The sequence below is a fragment of the Electrophorus electricus genome, chromosome 16, assembly GCF_041902795.1.
Source record: "Electrophorus electricus isolate QZ-2024a chromosome 16, ASM4190279v1, whole genome shotgun sequence".
Lineage (NCBI taxonomy): Eukaryota > Metazoa > Chordata > Actinopteri > Gymnotiformes > Gymnotidae > Electrophorus > Electrophorus electricus.
This window is the reverse complement of record NC_137512.1, coordinates 8,639,920-8,646,713: the sequence shown is the minus strand read 5'-3', so window position 1 is coordinate 8,646,713 and position 6,794 is coordinate 8,639,920. Positions and strand designations below refer to the sequence as shown.

General features: G+C 36.6%; 1 long non-coding RNA gene across 1 annotated transcript; it reads right to left on the bottom strand.

Moving 5' to 3' along the window:
• Positions 1–2,086: 2,086 nt before the first annotated feature.
• Positions 2,087–5,448, bottom strand: LOC145651638 (uncharacterized). The gene is made up of 3 exons (XR_014117405.1): positions 5,410–5,448; positions 2,966–3,052; positions 2,087–2,486 (listed from the first exon to the last, which is right to left on the bottom strand). It is a non-coding gene; the product is annotated as an uncharacterized LOC145651638 (long non-coding RNA).
• Positions 5,449–6,794: the final 1,346 nt, after the last annotated feature.

The following is a 6,794-nucleotide window of genomic DNA, read 5'->3' as shown; positions in this document are numbered from 1 at the left end:
GTCTAACAACATATGGCTGACACACCCTCTGAGGGCACTGGATTACCTGCAACAAAGTCTGTATTCAGCAGAAAATTGGAGACTGCCCTGGGACTACAGGAAAATTAGGTATATGAAGGCATTCCATGTAAACATATCTCCTATCTGTCAACACTGTGACTATGGCATTAATGTGGGTATTCTTCTATTAAAGAAGAAAAACAAAGTGCACGTTGCATATTTCATTAACATAAAAAAATATTCTCCATGTTTGTGTCATGGTTGCCCCTCCTCTGGCATGTGTTTCCTACGGTGATGTACTTGCCACATTTTGGCTTTGTGTTCCATTATATTTTGTTCATGTGCCTTGGCAGGTTAATGATTTCACCAGTGTCTAGTCAGTGTTTATCAGTCAGTTTATTTAAGCTCTGTATTTTCTCTATCATGTTACTGGTCATTGTTGGATGTTAGCTGGCTTAGTTCTAGTTGTCTGGTTCTCCTGTTTTTGGTGTTTATCATGGACTCTGTGTGTTTTATTTTTAGTACATGAGTCTATTCAAATAAGATGTGGCAGTAACACAGAGTCCATGATAAACAAACTATGGCAGTCTCCAGAAGGTGAGTGCCCATGGATTTTTTGGGGGGACGGAGCTATGGGGGAGTCTGTATATCCTTGGATCTGATTCTCTCATGAACCACCAGGCCTGTTCTATACCCTTTGTGAGAAGGACTCTATGCCTGAGGAAGTGCTCGGGGGTTTCTTTGCCTGCAGCTATCCAGTCTCCTGCTCCTGGTGTGGTAGTCATTGCCCAGCCTCCTGTTCCTTGCACTGAATACTCTGCCCAGTGGCTTATCTTCTTTTGTATCCATGTTCGCTGGAAGGTGCTGTCTCTGCTATGTTTTGCCTACAGAGGACCCATCTCTGCTGTGACCTGTGCCCAGGATGGCACTGCCACCACTGGACACACTGCTAGCTGCTGCTGCACCTATGGACCTCTGGACACGCTGGATCCATTGCCAGCCACGGAACTGCCTCTGGCTGCCCCATTGGCTTTCAGGCACTCCAGCGGCCACTCTGTCTGCTTTCAGGCACTACAGTGGCTTCTGTGTCAGCCTTCTTGTCTGCCCCTGTGTTTTTACTGTCACTCATTCTGGGTCACTCTGTCCCTGTGCCCTTTGGTGTCACTTTCTCTGTCGCTGTGTCTGCTGTAGTGTCTGTTCCCTGTCTCCGTGATTGTTTTTGTCCCAATTCCTAAGTCTGTTGTTTTTTTGTTGTCCATCCTGTTCTGTTTCCTGTCCTTTTTGCCTTCAAGGTTTCACCCCCATTTCTGTTCCTGTGACTTGGCTCCTGTCCCTGCTCCACATCTTGACTTGGCTCTGGTTCCTATACCTAGCCTTCCTTGGCTCTTACTCCTGTTCCTATTTCAGTCTGTGTCCTGTAATGTCTTTTTGGTTTGGTTTTGTTTGTGCTTTGGAAGCTGTTGAAGGCAGGTAGGGGTTTGTCATGATTCCCCTCCTTTGGTGTGTTTAGCTCTACAGACTTTTTGACTATGTCCTAGTGTAAACAATTATGGATTTGCCAGCAATAAATGTAACTATACTCCATGTATGTGTCCTGCCTCCCTTCGCTCATTTGTTAAAATTTGTAGTTTTCCTGATTTGGTTAAAACTCTCAACAGACTGTCAGTAGAATATCAACAGCACATCAGTGAAGTGGCAGTAGTGAATCATCTAATACATTCAAGTTAACATCTTTATACAGTCTGTAGATGGACAAAAGTTATTTATGATTAACATACATATATTTAGATATAGAAGTATAACTATACTGATACATTACTTACATTAAGTAGATATATTGTTAATACATTATTTATATTAAGCAGATATACTGATGATACATTAGAGTATGTACATTGTAAATGTGTTACATTAAGATGATAATGTTTGTAACACATTAAAAATATAAGTTATAAGTAATGTTAGTAAACTGTACATATCAAAGCATCAAATTGATATATTGCTGGTGTATTGTTAAATGTCTTATTTCTTATGTATAGACCTATTGTTGATATATTATTGATATTATTATTAATATTATTGATACTTTACTTACAATTAAGTAGATATTGCTAAGAATTGTTTGTTTATGTGCAAAACAGGACAACATGAACAACAAAAAAAATCACAAAATACCTGATAGCTATTAAACTATACTAATGTCCTTCAGAAGAATTACTTCTCTGTGCTTCTTTTCCAGCAAATAGGTTCATTCAATAAACAACAGCTTTTCTTGTTTTGTTTTTTTTTAGGCTTTTTCATTTCTATTTGCATGAATACGCCACACCTCACATTCATATGTTTTCCAGGCCCATTCAGTATGCTCATAATTTATGTTTGGTAGAAAGATCTGCTTTTCCCCAGTTGCAGAACAGGTCTTCTGGAATTATTACGTATCTCTAAGATGTTCTCCTCCTCCAGGTATTGCCAAAACAACCTCTGGCATGCTAGATTGGAAGAAAATCAATTTAGAATTCATGAATGTGCTTCAAAATAATAGCATGATGATGGGATTGTATATTACCACTTTGTTAGGAGACGACTGGCAAACCACTGAAAGGAGTAAAGTGTCATGAACAGACTATGTGAACAAGCTGTAGCCTCTGCCTGACATTAGGAGCACCCCCACAACCCCTATAGTAATATAACAATGCAAATGCTAGTTTTTGTAGTTGACAGTTTTAAGTAATTATATTACAGCTATTCATTAATAATAATAATAATAATAATAATAATAATAATAATAATAATAATAATAAATACCCTGGCATGCTATCAAAATGATGTGATAACTACGCCAACATGGTTGGTGTGTCTAATAAAGTGTCCAATAAATGTATAATACTCTAAATACTGGTGTAAATTGCAATATGCATATTATGAATTTATATGCTAAACGTGTTTTTACAAAACACATTTTACTTACCATCATGTAACCTTCTATGTTTTTTTCTTTTCAAATGACATTCCATTGCACCCATTTTATAGGTTTTAGCAGCATCTTCTTTGTCACCTAAACATAACATTTACCATTATCATAGCTGTTCACATCATAGGTGATATACATCACCTACACAACTACCAAAAGGAGAAATTTCATTTTTGGCAGGGACTGATATTACATAATGTTGGTGTGAGCAAAGGCACCTTTATCCAATCTGAAATGGTATTTGCTATGATTAACAGGACATACACCAAACAGTGGCATGGATATAAGGACACAAAGTGGCAATCTGTAACCATATATGCCAGCAGGTAATTTTTTTAGAAGAAAACAGAAAGCTGTAAACTACCCAAAGGTAAGCCAGAGTTAAGGTCAAATTTAACAGTTGTTGTCACAAAGCAGCTTTACATATGTCTGAGTCCAAGCCCCCAGTGAGCAATCCAAGGGCAAAGAAAGAAAAACCTCCCAAGAGGATGAACAAGAAACCTTGAGAGGAACTAAAACCAAAGAGGTGGCCCATCCTCATCTGGCCAATGATGGATAGGTGGCGATAATACCACATTAATAATATGTGTAGTTAATTTAAGTATTGTATCAGCAATATATAAACTTAATGTTAGTAACACATTAGTAATATATCTATGTAATGTAAGTAAAGTTACAATAATATTAACTAAATGTATCAACAATATATCTACTTAATGTTAGTAACACATTAGCAATATCGACTTAATGTAGGTAAAGTAGCAATAATATTTAATAAAGTAATATATCAGCAGGCCTATATTTTCTTATGAAATGAGAGAGACATTTAGCAACGCATCAGCAATATATCAATGTGATGGTCTGACTGATTATCTACAGTTTACTAACATCACATTATCAATATCCCATTAACAATATATCACATTAACAATATAACTACTTAATCTAATGTATCAACAATATGTTTAATAAAGGTAATGTATTAACAATATATCTTCTTAATGTAAGAAGTATATCTACAATATTTCTACTTAAAATAATGTATCTAAATATATGTATGTTAATCATAAATAACTTTTGTCCATCTACAAACTGTTTAAAGGTATCAACTTGAAATGCCACTGATGTGTTGATATTCTACTGACTGTCTGTTTATTAATCATCTACACTCAAAATAAAGCATTACCCTGATTTGTTGTCATGTTTATATCCACACAAGTTATACATAGTTATATTATAGCTCTATTCTTTTATTATCATAAGATGGATGAACTAGATGGACCATTGCAATCTACATTCATCTGACACGTTTATCCAGAGCAACTTACAATTATGACTGAATACAACTTCAGCAATTGAGGTTTAAGGGCCTTGCCAACAGGAGCAACTTCCTAGTGGTGGGGCCTGAACTAGCAAACTTCTGATTACTAGTCAAGTACCTTAACCACTGAGGTATGTTATTGCATTGTTATTGTTATGCCCTAGTTGGCAACTAGCCAGACCAGCTGCTACACATCCACCAATCACATGTCCCACTTCACAGATCTCAATCCTTCATTATTAGTTCCATCACCATTAACTGACATTGTTTTTTCTATTAATTCCCACTGGTCCCCTTTCCAGATGCTTTACATTAGCCTCCCCAGAGATTAAAACTTGCTGCATTTGTCGACATTCTACCTGCATTTTACCTTTCTAGAAGGGTTCTCCTTTCATATTATCCTGTCTTTTGCCTTTGTTTCCTTGGTTTTCTTGATAAACCATGTTTGGTCCCGACACTCACACCTTGCTCCCTGACACACTCATCCAGAGATGATGGCAGTTATGTTGAGGATTCTCAATAGGAAGAATGGCCGATAACTAAACTTTGGTGACTGTTACGACCCTGTCTAGGCAGCGAGGTCGCAACAGCGCTGGAAAAGACTGGTAGTAGGATGGTAGGTGGAATGATTTAACACTGGACTAACTGGCAGATGAGGTGAAATTTTGTGTATTTAAATGGTGAACAAAGACACACACACACACACACACACACACATATATATATATATATATATATATATATATATATATATATATATATATATATATATATATATATATATACACAAACACAGAATAACTTCAGGAGTGGTTATTTGCCAACATAACAAACAAAACCCAAACTACCAAAAGAAACACCACAACTAACTACACTTTGCAGGACAAAAATAAAATACAATCCTACACTAACTCCCTGACAATAAACAGACAATAACCCCAAACCCAAACCAACAGGCACCACTCCCTACAATACATAGACATACACAAAAACCTTTCATCTATCACAGGGATCACAATCATAAACAAAACACAGGGAATACTAACATACAGATCTAAACATACACAAGCTAACTAGGGATATAAAGACAAGGTAAGCACAGCAAAGATTTCAAACTCACAATTCATACAGCAACACTAATGCAAAAAGGAGCTTGGTCAAGCCACCGTCTTCTTGCAACAGGGTCCCAGCAATCACTCAACAAGGGGCGGGGCCAGCAACGAGATGCACAGACAGCCCCAAATACCGAACTGGATCAGAAGCATACTGCAGCACTCCAGGAGTGTAACAGTGACGATAACCAAACTAAAATTTACATTTCATTATTTTTGAAATAAAAACCTTTTTCAGTGTAGATTTTGTGGCAGTCATCTGTTGATAAACACAACATAGCTTTGTGGTATAAAACAAGTAGGGAAAGCACTTATTATTTTTTAGCTGCTTTTAGACTAATGCAGTATTTTAGTCAAACCTTTGCAGAAGTGTTGGGGAAACCTTTTATGTAGGATGATATTGGTGCATATGTAATAGAATTGGCATTACTGTCATGTTATTATATCTATGGATGGTTAACATAACTGAATGTGCTTTGAGCTGTTGTTACAGATTAATACCACTAATTCACAAATTTGAATGTATTTTGGTTGCATATGCAGCAGTGATGCAATTCCAAACACAGTCTAAGACAATACAATAAGATCAACTGCAGAAAGATTTGTAGTTAAACAAATGTTTGGCCTTGTCTCTGGCCTTCACAGGGTGACTGCAACTGCATTATCAGCTCCAGCACACTCTGAGATAAACACATGTCTATGTCTGGGAAACATAGGGACAAACAAAGTATGAATTGTTATTATTCTCCTCCATGTAATTCGAAATGTGTTTTTTAAAAATATATAAATAAACAAATAAATGACATCATGGCAAAATCATTGACCTGTTTGGCCAGTGATGTTCATGTTATTTTATGCTTTATCATGGTACTTTGAATCAAACCGACATCAGATATAAACTTCAGCTTGTTCCTGTGAGATTTTTTTTTTTTTTGGGGGGGGGGGGGGGGGGTTGAATACATCCAATAAATGTGCTATAAACTAAAAGTGCAACAACACTACATAAATGTACTGGAAGCCAGCTCAAAGCAAAAATGTGGACCAGGCAATGGGTCACAAGGACTGAGTTAAGAAGCACTGAGGAAAGGCTACAACAATAGAGCTTTCAGTCCTCTGGCAATCATGTTGATTTAGGCACTATGCAGAGAATATCAACTTGAAGCATTGGGGTATGCCTCTGTGTATACAAGGGGAAATTTATTTTACCCACATAACTTACAACTTTCAGTGTCATTGTATAGCACCTTCACAGATTACTCTGAAAGACAAATAAAAATAATGTTTAACTTTAATAGACAACAGTCAAGAACAGGAAATCTTTAACAAACAATAGTCAAAAGACAATCTTCTAATAACATCTCAGCATACATTCATGAAGAAAAAAAAGTTGTAT